General features: G+C 35.6%; 1 protein-coding gene across 5 annotated transcripts in view; it reads left to right on the forward strand.

Annotated features, from left to right (window-relative positions):
• The first annotated feature begins 5,402 nt into the window (after positions 1–5,402).
• LOC144979721 (ras-related protein Rab-27B-like) overlaps positions 5,403–18,179 on the forward strand; it is a 101,881-nt gene continuing 89,104 nt past the window's right edge. For 2 of the 5 annotated variants that reach the window (XM_078926674.1, XM_078926670.1), the window contains exons 1-2: positions 5,429–5,469; positions 6,626–6,893. The gene's annotated coding sequence lies outside the window, so the exon portion shown is untranslated. Of the gene's footprint in view, positions 5,470–6,625; positions 6,894–18,179 lie in introns of all 5 variants that reach the window. The other 3 variants (XM_078926672.1, XM_078926673.1, XM_078926671.1) reach the window with 3 other exon arrangements.

Genomic DNA, 18,179 nt, shown 5'->3' on the forward strand with positions numbered 1-18,179 from the left:
AACAATAACAAAGACCTGAATGATGTCAACTTCGACCTCTTTATAGATAGTTCGAAGATGACATCAATCAGGTCTTTGTTATTGTTTTTTGCCATCCGCGTTTATGAGTAATGCTCACTGAACTGTATTAACCCGACTATAAACGTTCATGGATACACACAGTTTTGTGTGTTGGTCCGTTATACTTCCGGATGGCAATGTTATGAGCTTCTTAGCCAAGCGCATACTATCTATACCTGTCAAGCTATTGACATGGACGCCTCTTTAACTATTATCTTATGGTGAGCCTTCAGTCCTTCAAACAACATGCAGTGCAGTGCATATTTTTTTGGTAAATTACTTCAGTTATCATATATTATATTAAAACTAGAGGTGCCTAAATGTGCCAGTAAAATGGAGAGAAAAATAAAGTGAGTGGACGTGACTCATATATAAGACAAACTTTTGTGTTGTTCTCTTATCTATGAGTCACATCCACTCACTTCATTTTTCTCTCCATTATATTAAAACTAGTCAAATAAACATTTAAGTTGTTTTATTATTGACTCAAAAATTTTAAATGTAATATATTTTGGCCCTGAAAACAATCGATGACCTTGAACCGAAGACCCATAGCCACCTTAAGTGCTTGCCGATCACCCGGAGTAAACAACGCACAGATCCTGAGCATCACTCACAATTTTAACACAGATGATTGAAAAAAAAACCATCGTGTCGTCAGGTTTTGCGATGCAATAGGAATCAATAGTCGTAACGTCACTTCCTTCCTTATGACGCATTGTAACTTAGTAACACTGGCTCTAAACTATCGGAACAATGGCGGACGCCCGTATGAAATATTTCTCCGGCGTTTTTATGCTCGCTTCAGAGGAAAATAAACACATAAATTTGATCATGTTTTGACTTTTACACATTCTGATCACAAGGCATATGAAAAGGGAATGAAAAGTTCTAGCCAGCATGAAGAATAAAAAGTAATGATTTCCTTTGTTTAGAACAAAGATGGCCGCCGTTGCCGGGCTGCGTGACATCAGACTACTGAATCCAATTCCTTTGTCAGTGTGTCAAAATATAGTGAGAAATACTCGCTAACTGAGCCTGCCATTCGTGTATACTTGACATGTACTAAGGGTATCCCAGGCCTTTTTATACAGGAAATAAATAATCAAGAGGTAAAAACGGGACAAATGGCAGGAAATAGTCTGATTGGTTGATGCTCAGTGACAGGCGAACCATCAATTGGATTCAATAGTCTGATGTCACGTCGCCCAGCCACGGCGACCATCGTGGTTCTAAACAAAGAAAATCGGTACTTTTTATTCTTCATGCTGGCTAGAACTTTTCATGTCTTGTGATCAGAATGTGTAAAAGTCAAAACATGATCAGATTTATAATGAGTTTTTTCTCCTCTGGATACGCTTTTATGCTCGTCGGAAAAAAAATTCATAAGGGCTTCCGCCATTGTTCCGATAGTTTAGAGCCAGTTACTAAGTTACTACGCGTCATTACGAGGGAAGTGACGTTACGATTGTGGAAGCGTATTGAAAGACATTCTCATCCCTCGTTCTCGATTCTGCAATAAATATCTTAATACACTTTAACGTTCACGTAGTGACGCTGTACTTTTGCTGACGCCAGAATTGTCCTGGCTTTTTCTTGAGATACACCCTTAAGAAAAAATCCTCTGAGTTTGAATATAGAAATTAAAAAAAATAATTCATGAAATCATCTATCTACCGTCTTCCACAAAGCGGACATAGTGTTAGTTGAGGAGAGAATTTGAGCACGACGCATTTTATGTGAATAACATTGTTCTTTTTTGAGCTGTTAAAAAAATTGATTTGGTCAGATGATTTTCTCCTCATATAGATAGTTCGAAGTTGACGTCATTCAGGTCTTTGTTATTGTTTTTTGCCATCCGCGTTTATGTGTAATTCTCACTAAACTGTATTAACCTGACTATAAACGCCCATGGTTACACACAGTTTTGTGTGTTGGTCCGTTATACTTCCGGATGGCAATGTTATGAACTCCTTAGCCAAGCGCATACTATCTATAGTCTCATATTTATTTCACTGCGGAACCTTCGAACGCCCACGTAGAAATTGATTATTACGTCAAGGAGATAGTCGACGAGCGTCTTTCTCATCGTGTAACATCGAAGACTTATAAATCTCTTACCGAGAATAGATAGTTGTGGTGCGAAAGTTGTGTCAGAGCGATAAATTGACTCTTTTCTTTTTTATATCGACCGCGCTCTACGCGCGTGTTGTCTTATTGCGCCAAGAGACATAGATAGTTAAAAAGAGAAAATAATGCTAAATGTACATCTTGTAGATAAAATCTATTTATTACGCACACGACAACATCAACTGGCTTAGACTTTGCGCGACAGTCTTAACAAGGTGAGAGTGAGTTGGATTTCCAGGTTGGCCGTTTATGAAACGCCAATACAAACTGCTGTATTCTGTACAAAATAAACAACTCAATAAGAATTGTGGCCAGAAAACTCGTCCTTCAAATATCGATCGATTAAAAAAAAACAACCCTCATTTTGTCAGACTCTCAAACCTGGGAACTTTATTAAAGCCCCTGGTTTAAGGGATTTTTTTCTTTTACTTGCGACGTTTAACTCTCTCCTTGCCGATCCTTTTCACTATTTTCCCAAAATGGCAGGCTTTCCCATAAGAAAAATTGATTTTTTTTAAACTCAAACAAGACACTCTACAAAACGACTTCATGTTCTTATTAATTAAACAAAGATAATTCTTCAAAGTTTGTGATGTACAATATAAAATTGAATAAGAAAAATGTATATTGTGTCTTAACAAATGTGACGATTTTGCTACAGGTGGTAAGGAGAGGGTTAAATCAATCGATAATACTCTTCAACAGTCGTAACGTCACTTCCTTCCTAATGACGCATGGTAACTTAGCAACACTGGCTCTAAACTATCGGAACAATGGCGGACGCCCGTATGAAATATTTCCCCGGCGAGCATAAAAGCGTATCCCGAGGAAAAAACCCATAAATTTGATCATGTTTTGACTTTTACACATTCTGGTCACAAGGCATATGAAAAGTTCTAGCCAGCATGAAGAATAAAAAGTAATGATTTTCTTTGTTTAGAACCAAGATGGCCGCTGTTGCCGGGCGGCGTGACATCAGACTACTGAATCCAATTGAAGGTCGAGTGTTCCAAAACGTGTTTATCTTTCGACAAAGTCAACGCTGTTAACGGCCAGGTAATCATTTAACACCCGATTACAGTGAGAGAATATGAGTTAAGAGCCTTCTCCTAAGGACTCAACTATGCTCAGATGGGACTCGAACCCTGGACCTACGGGTTGGAAGCCGAGTGTTTACACCTCAAGGCCACATAGCAGCACACTCTATCCTAATTTTATGATTTATTCATGAAATATATAATTTTGCTTGTATAGATAGAATGAAGTTGACGTCACTCAGGTCTTTGTTATTGCTTTTTGCCACCCGCGTTTATGAGTACTTCTCACTAAACTTTATTCACCATACCATTAACGTTTAATGTTACACGTGGTTTTGTGTGTTGGTCTATTTTACTTCCGGATGGCAATGTTGTGAACTTCTTAGCCAAGCGCATACTATCTATATAGAAAAATGTAATAAATATCTTTGTTTTGAAGTTAAAATATGAAGAATAAATCAATACAAAATCAATGTGCCATTAAAGTCCAAAGGTCACTTCCCAATGACATGTCCCATAAAAGGATAAGATGATGCGTGGTATTACAGACCGTGCTCTAGCATGAATTATTGAATTTTTACAACAAGATCGGCTTTAGGAACAGAATACAGACCAGTACATAATACAGTAGCCTACTATGCTTCGTCTTATTAGGTACTAGTTTCTCACTTAACGGTCTTTAGTATACGGCTACTATGTTGTCTTGTGGTATGACACTCGCTTTCGGGTCGGAAGGTCCTGGGTTCGAGCATCGCTCGGCGCATAGTTGAGTCCTTGGAAGAGGATCTTTACTCACATTACCTCACTGTAATCAAGTGTAAAATAAGTACCTGGCCGTTAACAGCGTTGTTTCTGTCCGAAAAAATGTAATATCGTCTAACAGGCATCATGTCCAGTGTTACGTGTTGCTGTTGGTCAGGGACCCCTTGTAAAGCGCCTTGAGCACGTTTAGTGTATATTGCTCTATATAAAAGCTCAAGTTTTGTTTTTAGTGCCTCGTGTGTTTTCTTTTTCAATTCAATGTAATTCATTTCAATTCAAAAAGGTCTAACAGGCGACAAGTACTGTATGAAATAAAAAAATAGTTTTATATGGGTTGTTGAGAAAAAAAAAAGAAACATTGTGAAGCGCATTGAGCATGGTAAATCCACGGAGATGCGCGGTATAAATGATGATTATTATTATTGATTAGTTTATTTTTCATCAGTCCCCAACCTCGTCTAGTCGGCCTCGTTGTATATCAGTTCAGTAATGGTATAATTGTCAAATGATCTCTCTTAAAAATTGATTTAAAAGAAACACCGCAATGCAGTGCATACACAACCGCGGAGATGGATTGAAACATATATATATATATATATATATAGACAGATAGATGGATAGAAAGATAGATAGATAGATAGATAGATAGATAGATAGATAGATAGATAGATAGATAGATATAAAGATAGATAATTAGATAGATAAAGAGAGAGATAGATAGATGGATAGATAGATAGATAGATAGATAAATATATATATATATATATATCTCTCTCTCTCTCTCTCTCTCTATCTATCTATCTATCTATCTATCTATATATCTATCTATAAAATATATATATATATATATATATATATATAATATATATATAGATAGATAGATAGATAGATAGAGAGAGAGAGAGAGAGAGAGAGAGAGAGAGAGAGAGAGAGATACATACATAGATAGATAGATAGATAGATAGATGGATAGATATTCAGATAGAGATAGATAGAAAAACAAAAACAAAACAGTCATGCCCTCATAAAAGGACGCTTCACTCCACCCTACCCGCTCACATAACCCCAAAAAAGGAAGGTACAAAAAGATCAATTTCAAGAAAATAATATTCAGTTACTTCTGTTTCATTAATTTTCCAAGTTCATTTCAATCTAGTCCCCAGAGAGAAAAAAACAAAAACAAAACCAAAACAATAGCTTTCACCAACTGAAATTATCAGCCTTCAATAATAACCATCAGTGGAACCGTTGTACTACTGTGCCTGCGAGAGAGAGAGAGAGAGAGAGAGAGAGAGGGAGAGAGGGAGAGAGAGAGAGAGAGAGAGAGAGAGAGAGAGAGAGAGAGAGAGAGAGAGAGAGAGAGAGAGAGAGTTGTGGCATCGTCTGAGACCTGCATCGCCGCTCACTCCGCTTGGTATTTATTTCATGTTTAGTTTGAGCGGACGTGCGTCGGAATTTTCCCATCAAAATATATTTTACTGTGATAATAATAATATTATTAATATCTAATACTAGTATTAGTAATAATAATAATATAATAATAATATAATAATAATAATAATAAAATAATAATAATAATAATAAAATAAAAATAATAATAATAATAATAATAATAATAATAATAATAATAATAATAACATTAACAATAATAATAATAATACATTGATCCCATTAGCGGTATTTTTACGGTCTTGTGTCTTCTGAATATCAAAGTATTGAACAAAAACTAGATATAAATATTAAATACCGGAACGGTTGAGTCGATTATAAAAAAATGCTCAGTCTCATTTTCATTGTTCAAATTATAACTGATATTATTTTTTCGTCAAAGGTGTATTTGTGTTGAAATATGACAATAAAAGACTCAACGTTTAGCGATGTTATGGGCTTAGTAAAATACTCACAACATCCGCTAGCCGGATATAACGTCCTACTGTACCGTGAATGATACCTTGAACGTCTAAAGTCTGATTTAGAATTTAGCGAGAGCTCGCCATTAAATGGCTGTCTAAAAACAATAACTAAAAACCGAGTGACGTCAATTCCGTCTCTTCTATAGAAGAAATGACACTTTGCTATTATTTTTAGACCACCTGTTAGTGATTAGTTCTCACTAAATGTTATCAATCAGACGATGATCGTTATTTTCTTACAAAAAGTTTAATCAAGCTGGCAGATGTTGTGGGTATTTTACCTAACGCAGAGCGTCAATTCTGTGATTTATGAATAGAAAGAAAAAAAAAAAACCTTTGTTATTAGAGCTCAACTGCATCGTGATCATTATAAAGTGTCCCATATTATATTCGAAGTGAGTGTTAACGTTAACTTATTTCATATTAACGGGTGAATTAGTAGATAGTGAGTCTTAAAGGCCACCTCTTCAACTTGAATTCAAAGATTTAGATTCAAATTTAAAAAGTCATAACAAGGAACGTTTTAGGTCATATTCCGTATTCAGTCAACACCTCTTTTTTAATAAGTTCATCAAACCTTGTTGGCTGAAGAGGAGAATTGAGCCAGAGTTATTCTTGCTATTTTGTTATTTATTCTTGCTATTTTGTTATTTATTTTTTTAATGTTTTATTTATTTTTTGTTGTTGTGATTTTGTGGTTTTTCTTATCATTGACATATTTAGGTAACTCTTGAGTTTTAAATATTATATTTAGGTTGTGTTCGTGTCAGAGGTCAAACTGTAGGAGACGAAATATACGTGAATTATTTATTACTAAATACGTGATTTTTTTTAAAAGGTTGTAACTGTTTTATTGATTGATATTACCGTGTTGCGTCAATGTGAGATGATAATAGATTGTGTTACAATTATTGGATGATATTGTGTTTCATAGCTGGATTAAGTTTTATGTTCCCTGCCTGGATACAGTTGCTTTGATTGAAGCATTAGGGTAAGTGTGATCTTGCGTTTTGATTATAATGATGATGATGATGATGATGATGATGATGATGATGATGATGATGATGGTGGTGGTGGTGGTGGTGGTGGTGGTGATGATGATGATGATGATGATGATGATGATGATGATGATGATGATGATGATGATGGTGATGATGATGATGTTGATGATGATGATGATGATGATGATGATGGTGGTGGTGGTGGTGATGATGATGATGATGATGATGATGATGATGATGATAATGATGATGATGATGATGATGATGATGATTAAATGACTCTATGAAGTATTTGTTGTAATTCAATATTCTTTATTGACCAACAATACAGAAACAGGCTTCATATGGTACCTGTAAATAAACACAAATATAATACAGACCTTAGAATATCCTCTAATGATTATGATTATGATGAGGAGTAGGTGAGGAAGTAGGAGGAGAAAGGTGATGAAGAGGAGGAGGTCGATAGGAAGAGAGGAGATTTTTGTCGATGTTGACCACAAGTCATAAGTTCTGTTTCCTCCTAAATGTCCTTGTCTTTACCCCCCCCCCCCCCCCCCCCCCCCACACACACACACACCTCTTTTCTCTCATCTTGTTGTTTTGTTCTTTTTTTCTTCTTCCCTTTATCCTTTTCTTTCATTCCCATTTTCCCCTTTTCTCCGCCCAGTCTCTTAGGCTGTTTACTTACCAGCAATATTAGGCCAGAGCGTCTAATTTAGATGTGTCGGAAAGCTAGCTCCCGCAAGGATAATAATAAAGGAACTGCAAATAATCATTATTGTCTCTAATAATAATATGCTTCAGAAATCAGATAAAGTCGAATGTGCGTGTGCTAGTGTATTTATGTATGTGTTTTTGCGTGTATTTTTGATGTTTGTATGGACATGGCCGTACTCTAGAAAAACCCATTTTTAAAAATTGACATAATTTTTAATTTTACCTCTCCACTATTATGAGTTCCTGGTTGTGGGCAATCTATTAACAGTATTGCTATTCGCCGCATGCCATGAAAAAGAATTCTGCGCCTCGCTTCACAAGAGAAATACGTGAAAAATTTCCGTATTGTGACAAATTTGCCTGTTTAATCTATATTGTTATTGGTTTTTAACGACTGTTGAAATCACAACAGGAAGCTAAGCCTATGGCTTTCAACTACTTAAAATGTAAAAAAAAATTATGTCAAGTGTGTACAAGGTGTACATTTTGCTGTGTCATTTTAAATTCAGGGTGACAATGTTAGTAAGTAGTGAACATGAACCTCGTGAAAAGTAAACCCCTGGTCAAGCCTATGGGGAGTTCAGTGATCGCAATCACAACATAATTCACTGTTATTTATTAACATAAACCCTCCAAAAGTTTGCTCATCCCAGACCCTATGTTTTTTTTATATAGATAGTATGCAGATGACGTCACTCATGCCTTTGTTATTGTTTTTGCCATCCGCGTTTGTGAGTTGTTCTCACTAAACTGTATTAACCTGACTATAAACGTTCATGGTTACACAGAGTTTTTGTGTTGGTCCTTTATACTTCCGGATGGCAATGTTGTGAACTCCTTGGCCAAGCGCATTCTATCTATAGGGCTACCGTAAAGAATAAAAATTCTGAAGTATGATACTGTAACTGATGCAAAACATAATCCGCTTAATGTAACTAACAATTCTATAGATGCTCCAGCCAATTTTCAATAAAATCCATAAGAAGGTTGTAAAGATATTTCACGTCAACGCGTGTGCACGGGTTGATTGTGGAACGGACTATCTATAATATTTTTGTCTCCATTGTCAGCCGATCGTAATCAATTTCTAAACCAAATAAGATTATAGTTTATTCCCATTAGTGATATTTGCACGTATTATTTGTGTAAACAGTGGGATACGGAAGGCCGTGATGATAGAGCTAGAACTCTCGTATCTGAATTATATCTAGAAAGCGATTTTGAAAAGATGCCAGACAAAACAGAGAGAAGAATACAAGAAGAAAAAAATATCAAATTCAAATTCAAATTGAACTTTTATATAGCGCAATATCCACTAAATGTGCTCAAAGCGCTTTACAAAGGCTCCCTGACCAACAGCGACACGTAACATATAAAACTGTTTTGTTGATAAAGGAGAAACCAGAAACGTACATTTTATCTGTTTTTGTAATTAAATCGAAGCTTACATTTAATTTCAAATTGTTATCTATTTATTTGAGCTTCGAGCAGCACCATTTGCATTTCCTCTGTTTTGTCGAACACAGTTTGATTCACATTCAGGAGTTATAAAATTCGATCCTCAGTCGAGGCTGGGTGATTTTTTGGGGGATGACTTTGTTCTTATAGATAATTCGAAGTTGACGTCACTCATGTCTTTGTTATTGCTTTTTTGCCATCCGCGTTTGTGAGTGATTCTCACTAAACTGTATTAACCAGACTATAAAGGTTCATGGTTACACATAGTTTTGTGTGTTAGTCCGTTATACTTCCGGATGGCAATGTTATGAGCTCCTAAGCCAAGTGCATACTATTTATAAACGTTCATGGTTACACACAGTTTTGTGCGTTGGTCCGTTATACTTCCGGATGGCAATGTTATGAGCTTCTTAGCCAAGCGCATACTATCTATATTTTTCTTTCTGCTCAATCAAGCCTATAATTGCGTTCGGCTATCATATATAAATCTATACAGGTCGACTTTGACTAATTTTCCATTCAGTATTGGGGAGGCCAAAGAAAACATAGAGAAGGTCACGTGACGAAGAAGTGAAATTGACCGGAACGTCATGGGGAGAGATGACGAAGAAGCCACAGAAGAGAATACTGGTGGAGATTCTGTTGTCCTGCTGAAGGCCGTTGTTCCATAAGGAATGTAAAGGATGAAATGGTTAAATGATTAATCATTCTCATTTCCGTTAATGAATGTTCCTGTCTTAAGACGCTAATGAACTGTCTGGTGTGTGTTTACAATCCCCGAAACATTCCTACAATTATTTCCACTTTTCGTCATATGATGATTAACTCCAATCATATCACTAGTTTCAGTCGGCAGGTCACTGGTGACATGGTACTTCACAAAAACAGGTGAAATTGGAAAGGATTTGGGGGAGAACAGAACAGACAATGGACGTTTCGGGAATAAACCCTTCGTCAGAAAACAATTAGCAAAGCAACGTTGAAAATGTTTTCATTAATTTTTTAAAAAATATGTTCAATACCTTGTTGTTTTGCTGATGAAGGGTCTGTACCCGAAAAGTCAATACTATTCCCATCTGAAGCCTTTCCATTTTCACATTTCCGTTTGAATGTTCATTACCCCATGCTTCAGACACCCCCTCCCCCCTCCCCCAGCTCTCTACTTGGTTACATGTTATTGTCCGTGAACAGCGGCATTGGGGGTAGCGGTAGCTCAGTTGGTAGACGACTCTTTTTACACGAAAATAAACCACGATCCATCCCGGGTGCAGTCGAGAGATTTTTTTCCTACCTCTTTGTCCATCCAGCAGTAAATGGTTAGCTAGGTCTGTTAAAAATGTCGGAAAGTACTTTGCGATAGACTAGCGTCCTATCGGAAGGGTAGCAGGCAATTGTTACTATTCGTCTCACGCTTTAGAAACTGGCATACTGGCATAAACTCCGTCTCTATGGGTCTTAGGGCTGTGAAGGACTGCAACGGCATTTGACCATGTCATCAATTTCACAGACAATAATGAAGCTAATCAACTCGCATTGTATCTCTCTGTGTGTGTGTGTGCGTCTCTCTCATTGTTGTTTCTCTCTCAATACACCTCTCTCTCTCTCATTATCTCATTATCTCTCTCTCTCTCTCTCTCTCTCTCTCTCTCTCTCTCTATCTATCTATCTATCTATCCTCAATAATAAAATCATTAATTATTTTCACTTAAATTTTCGGCTAGGCAAAACATGTGGATTTTAATTTGAGCACAAGGACCAGCCCGACACAATACGTATTAAGACGATTGGTCACATAATATCACCAGTTTGAGACTGGTGGTCACACATTGCTTTTATAGATAGTTCGAAGATGACGTCAGTCTGGTCTTTGTTAATGTTTTTTGCCATCCGCGTTTATGAGTAGTACTCACTAAACTGTATTATCCAGACTATAAACGTTCATGGATACACACAGTTTGTGTGTTGGTCCGTTATACTTCCGGATGGCAATGTTGTGAGCTTCTTGGCCAAGCGCATACTATCTATACAGCGAAATAGTAGCCGTACTCGTCCGGACCAATTCAATTAATCTAATGGGTAGTGATTGTAGGAATACTCTTCCTGTCTTGAGACCATAATGAGGTGACAGTCTTGTCTCAATAATTATACCGGGGCAATGGTCAACTTAGTGCGGGGCGGTCCTTGGCAAGCTTAAGGACCACGGTCCTACGGTCCTTGGGAAATGAAGACCGCAAGGACCGGTCCTAAGACCGGTCCTTTTCGACATTGAACATTCCTGAGAGACTGTTGGAAATTCGAACCGGTTTGACCTTTGAGAGCGTGGGATCGTTCATTCTTGAACCGTTAAAGACCGCTACACGATGAAAACCGTGGCCTACAGGAGTAAAACACACGGAGTAGTCACACTCATTTCAAATTGTAACCTAATTAGAGAAGAGGGGTGATGCCTTCTTTATTTGCTCACCGTACTTCATTGTTACTTCGATAATTTAATAAAATTTGAAATTTATCCCCATTAACGGAGATAATGGCATCGCCCAAGGCGTTGATCGAGTTGTTCGTGGCGTTGATACACACACGCAACTCCTACACCCCCCCCCCCCCCCCCCCCCACACACACATTAGAGGGCAGCGAGCATTGAAGAGTAAGAGAGAGACGTGAAGTTATAATAAGAGGGGGTGGATGAGGTGATAAGAGGGGTCGATGGTGACTTTTCGCCAGATCTAACAAACTCAGCTCCCCATTCATTGCTGAGTAGACAGGGATTCAGAAAAAAAATCGACTGCACCCGGGATCGATCTCTGGCCCTTTGCGTATAAAGAGAGTGCTCTATCAACTGAGCTATCGGGGTCCCCAAATATTCTATTGGACTTTTTTAAAATTCAGACGTTATAACTGGGTTTTTTGGAAGGAAGAAACTAATGAAACTCATATTATTTGATTAGTAAAAACACCAAACGAAATTTTAATATTATTGTATTATTTTAAATGACAACACTGCGATAGAAAGGAGTGGTGACAAGAGATGGACAAAAGAAAACAAAAAATCGGATTTGCTACTTGCTAGGTTCGACACACACACACACACACACACACACACAAACACACACATCTTTTGTAGTCACATACATTTCAAACAATAACCCATTAGAGAAGAGGGTCATGCCTTCACCATAGATCATTGTCATTGCGATCATTATGGTGTAGTAAATTTTGAAATTTACCCCGTATAATGGAATCGTCCAAGGCGTGCGCCTCCTGTTCCCCCCATCTCACACACGAAAGGGCGGTTTGCGGAGTGGAGGTTGGTGGTCGTCTGCCTGTATGGTCGTCTGTGTCGTTTAGTGTATGGCAAAGGGGGGTGGGTGCGATTAATTAAGTGGGATGGGTGGTGATTGGTGGAAGATAGGCAACCGAAGCAACGAATCGCTGGGGAAGTAGTAGGCTATGGCGCGAGACCGCCCCGCACTAGTTGAAAGGTGATAAGAAGTGAGGACCGCCGCCGATCTTCCCCTCTGGGACCGGTCTTCGGTTCACAGCTAAAAGACCGTCGGACCGCGGTCCAGACCGGTCTTCAGCGCGGCACTAGTCAACATTGTGTTATATATATATATATATATATATATATATATATATATATATATATATATATATATATATATATATATATATATATATAATATATATATATATATATATATATATATATATATATATATATATATTTATATATATACATTATATATAAAACATTTCAAGTATAATTATGGTCAACTTCTTCAATATTGTTTCAAATGGAACTTCCTGATGAGAGCTAACGCTTGAAACATTATATACTTGAAATGTTGTATAATTCGCTCCGTTTATCAAAGAGTTGAGCACTATTATTTCATGTTTGTTGTTTTTATAATTTATACATAGATAGATAGATAGAAAGAGCGTGTTTGTAATGCTGGATCTATTAGGTGTGTTAGAAGTTATCTGTTGAATGCCTATACCATTTTATGTAATCAGATGTGTTAATACTCACACATTGGTTTTAGACTCGTGGGATCTTCCCACCAACAAACACAACTTGAGAATTTCTGTCATGAAAAATTGACTCCCCAAAATTAAAAGCTTTTTTGTCACAAAAGTACAGAAAACAAAAATGATTATAATAAGATACAGACATAATCCCTCCACACCACGTAAATCATGATGCGTCTATCTATCATCGATGTTGTCACAAAAGTACAGAAAACAAAAATGATTATAATAAGATACAGACATAATCCCTCCACACCACGTAAATCATGATGCGTCTATCTATCATCGATGTTGTCACAAAAGTACAGAAAACAAAAATGATTATAATAAGATACAGACATAATCCCTCCACACCACGTAAATCATGATGCGTCTATCTATCATCGATGTTGTCACAAAAGTACAGAAAACAAAAATGATTATAATAAGATACAGACATAATCCCTCCACACCACGTAAATCATGATGCGTCTATCTATCATCGATGTTGTCACAAAAGTACAGAAAACAAAAATGATTATAATAAGATACAGACATAATCCCTCCACACCACGTAAATCATGATGCGTCTATCTATCATCGATGTTGTCACAAAAGTACAGAAAACAAAAATGATTATAATAAGATACAGACATAATCCCTCCACACCACGTAAATCATGATGCGTCTATCTATCATCGATGTTGTCACAAAAGTACAGAAAACAAAAATGATTATAATAAGATACAGGCATAATCCCTCCACACCACGTAAATCATGATGCGTCTATCTATCATCGATGTTGTCACAAAAGTACAGAAAACAAAAATGATTATAATAAGATACAGACATAATCCCTCCACACCACGTAAATCATGATGCGTCTATCTATCATCGATGTTGTCACAAAAGTACAGAAAACAAAAATGATTATAATAAGATACAGGCATAATCCCTCCACACCACGTAAATCATGATGCGTCTATCTATCATCGATGTTGTCACAAAAGTACAGAAAACAAAAATGATTATAATAAGATACAGACATAATCCCTCCACACCACGTAAATCATGATGCGTCTATCTATCATCGATGTTGTCACAAAAGTACAGAAAACAAAAATGATTATAATAAGATACAGACATAATCCCTCCACACCACGTAAATCATGATGCGTCTATCTATCATCGATGTTGTCACAAAAGTACAGAAAACAAAAATGATTATAATAAGATACAGGCATAATCCCTCCACACCACGTAAATCATGATGCGTCTATCTATCATCGATGTTGTCACAAAAGTACAGAAAACAAAAATGATTATAATAAGATACAGACATAATCCCTCCACACCACGTAAATCATGATGCGTCTATCTATCATCGATGTTGTCACAAAAGTACAGAAAACAAAAATGATTATAATAAGATACAGACATAATCCCTCCACACCACGTAAATCATGATGCGTCTATCTATCATCGATGTTGTCACAAAAGTACAGAAAACAAAAATGATTATAATAAGATACAGACATAATCCCTCCACACCACGTAAATCATGATGCGTCTATCTATCATCGATGTTGTCACAAAAGTACAGAAAACAAAAATGATTATAATAAGATACAGACATAATCCCTCCACATCACGTAAATCATGATGCGTCTATCTATCATCGATGTTGTCACAAAAGTACAGAAAACAAAAATGATTATAATAAGATACAGACATAATCCCTCCACACCACGTAAATCATGATGCGTCTATCTATCATCGATGTTGTCACAAAAGTACAGAAAACAAAAATGATTATAATAAGATACAGACATAATCCCTCCACACCACGTAAATCATGATGCGTCTATCTATCATCGATGTTGTCACAAAAGTACAGAAAACAAAAATGATTAAAATAAGATACAGGCATAATCCCTCCACACCACGTAAATCATGATGCGTCTATCTATCATCGATGTTGTCACAAAAGTACAGAAAACAAAAATGATTATAATAAGATACAGACATAATCCCTCCACACCACGTAAATCATGATGCGTCTATCTATCATCGATGTTGTCACAAAAGTACAGAAAACAAAAATGATTATAATAAGATACAGACATAATCCCTCCACACCACGTAAATCATGATGCGTCTATCTATCATCGATGTTGTCACAAAAGTACAGAAAACAAAAATGATTATAATAAGATACAGACATAATCCCTCCACATCACGTAAATCATGATGCGTCTATCTATCATCGATGTTGTCACAAAAGTACAGAAAACAAAAATGATTATAATAAGATACAGACATAATCCCTCCACACCACGTAAATCATGATGCGTCTATCTATCATCGATGTTGTCACAAAAGTACAGAAAACAAAAATGATTATAATAAGATACAGACATAATCCCTCCACACAACGTAAATCATGATGCGTCTATCTATCATCGATGTTGAAACTGCAACAGAATGGATTAGATTGGATGATAATAATGATATCTGTCACAGTAACAGTGAGGATAAAATGATTGAAATACAGAGCCATAACCTAACACCAGGCCAAATCACAAAACTTATGTTGCGTCTATCTTCAATTTCAATGCTGAAGCTGCAACGGTATAGATTGGATTGGCTTTTAATAGACGTGTACATATAATATGCAGGCCTGACATCCAAACCCACTTATGGGCCTAGTTTAACATTGTTGTAATGGACACTATTTTGCGTCAATTTTTAACATTTACATGCCAACAATGAGCCCATAATAAGGAATTGGGTTATCAGACCTGCAAAGAAATGCTCGTCGATTGAAATGGATTGGATCATGATTAAAATATCTGTCAGAGCGAAAAAGACGGTAATGATGATTATAAAACAGAAACATAATCTGACACTATCTCGCACCAGAAAAATATTGATGTTCCAAAAGCATCATCATCATCATCATCATCATCATCATCATCATCATCACCATCATCATCATCATCATCATCATCATCATAATAATAATAATAATAATAATAATAATAATAATAATAATAATAATAATAATAATAATAATAATAATAATAAGAAGAAGAAGAAGAAGAAGAAGAACAATAATAATATAATAATGATAATAACATAATAATAATGATGATAATAAAAATAATAATAATACTACTAATAATAATAATAATAATAATGATAATAATAATGATAATAATAATAATAATAATAATAATAATAATAATAATAATAATAATAATAATAATAGATAATAATGATAATAATGATAATAATAATAATAATAATAATAATATAATAATAATAATAATAATATATAATAATAATAATAATAAAATAATAATATAATAATAATAATAATACAATAACAATACTGTAGTAATAGTAATTTTTTATTGTTATTATTATTATTATTATTATTATTATTATTATTATTATTATTATTATTATTATTATTATTATTATTATATTATTATTATTATTATCATTATTATTATTATATATTATTATTATTATATTATTATTATTATTATATTATTATTATTATTATTATTATTATTATCATTAAATTATTATATTATTAAAATATTATATTAATTATAATTATAATTATGATGATGATGATGATGATGATGATGATGATGATGATGATGATGATGATGATGATGATGATGATGATGATAATCTTTAGTGTCCCAAGAGGCAATTATTGTTGGTTATATCTATTAAAGAAAGCTGACTGCACTATCGTTCTGGCGTTGTCCAGAATGGAAAAAGGGTCACTTCCCAAGACAGCCCTGTGCTGTACAGTAGATGGGAAGAGATAGCGGGGAAGACCCAAAGAAACCTGGCGAAGGATTATGAAGAAAGAAGTAAAAGAAGCAGGCCTGTCATGAAATACAGCCACCGCAAGATCAACTGATCTCAAAAAATGGAGATGTCTGGTGGATGCCCTATGTGTCTCAAGGCCCGAAGAGGATTAAACATATCTCTTAATAAAACAGAACAAATGGATCAGAACAAACAAATAAAATAAACAGTTTTACATAAAGCAAAACACACAACACGCGTAAAAAATGGTCTCACTTGAAATTGATTGGATTAGATAATTCATCATTATCACAACCATCACCATCATTGTCATAATTATTATTTAAAAGGTCGTTAATCAAAGCGTGTTTCCCCATTACGCTGACAGGCATCGCCTTAATGTCAAACCAATTATACACAATATTATCCCTGTGTCGACGTGTTCATGTGTTCACGTGCTTGTTGTTTTTCTTCTCGTTTTCAAACCTTTACACGTTGTGTTCGAGTTCACTCTAACTATAGGCCCTGAAGTTACCAACCAATGGAGCATTGACAGTGATACGATTGAGGCTTCATCGAAGCCTTAGTCGAATGGCTATTACTGTTCTCTTGGTGAATAACGGTTATGGCCCTGTTACATGTCTTGTGTTTATCTGCTAATCTTTATTACATGTGAACAAGATATTTATTGTTGTAGTCCCTTTCATAATCCATATCCAAACTTAGATATTTTTTTCCTCAGAAGCTGTGTGTTGTATGACACTAATCTTTTGTATGTCTATTCCATAAATCACGACCAAAAAAAAAATTTACCATTTGAGAGCAACACAAATTGAGGATTTTGCTTATTTGCGCTATATTAAAATCGCTTGCAGTTGCTTTCAACTTTCAGATAATCGCAAGACCTGAAACGGACATTATTTCAAAACCTGTGTCATCAAGAAAGAAATATTTCAATGTGTGTGCACTTTAACCTTTTTCACGTGTGTTCTTAACCCCAACCAACTGGATTGTTTACGTTAACGTCGCTAGGTGGTGGCTCACGTCTTAATCCCTAGAAGCTGCCTATAAAGCCAGATTATAAAATAGTTATGGCACCTTGTGATTCAATATCCCACGTTAAATTTTGTAATGTTGTGCTGACGAATGGTTTGTACCCGTCCATTGTCTGTATTGTTTCCATACGAAGCTTCTTCATTTTCACTATTTCCTAAGAACTGGTTTCATATGCACACTTCCAAGGAATTTGGAGCCATAA

The sequence above is a fragment of the Berghia stephanieae genome, chromosome 9 (assembly GCF_034508935.2).
Source record: "Berghia stephanieae isolate SIO BIC M18660-M18661 chromosome 9, UCSD_Bste_1.3, whole genome shotgun sequence".
NCBI classification, from domain to species: domain Eukaryota; kingdom Metazoa; phylum Mollusca; class Gastropoda; order Nudibranchia; family Aeolidiidae; genus Berghia; species Berghia stephanieae.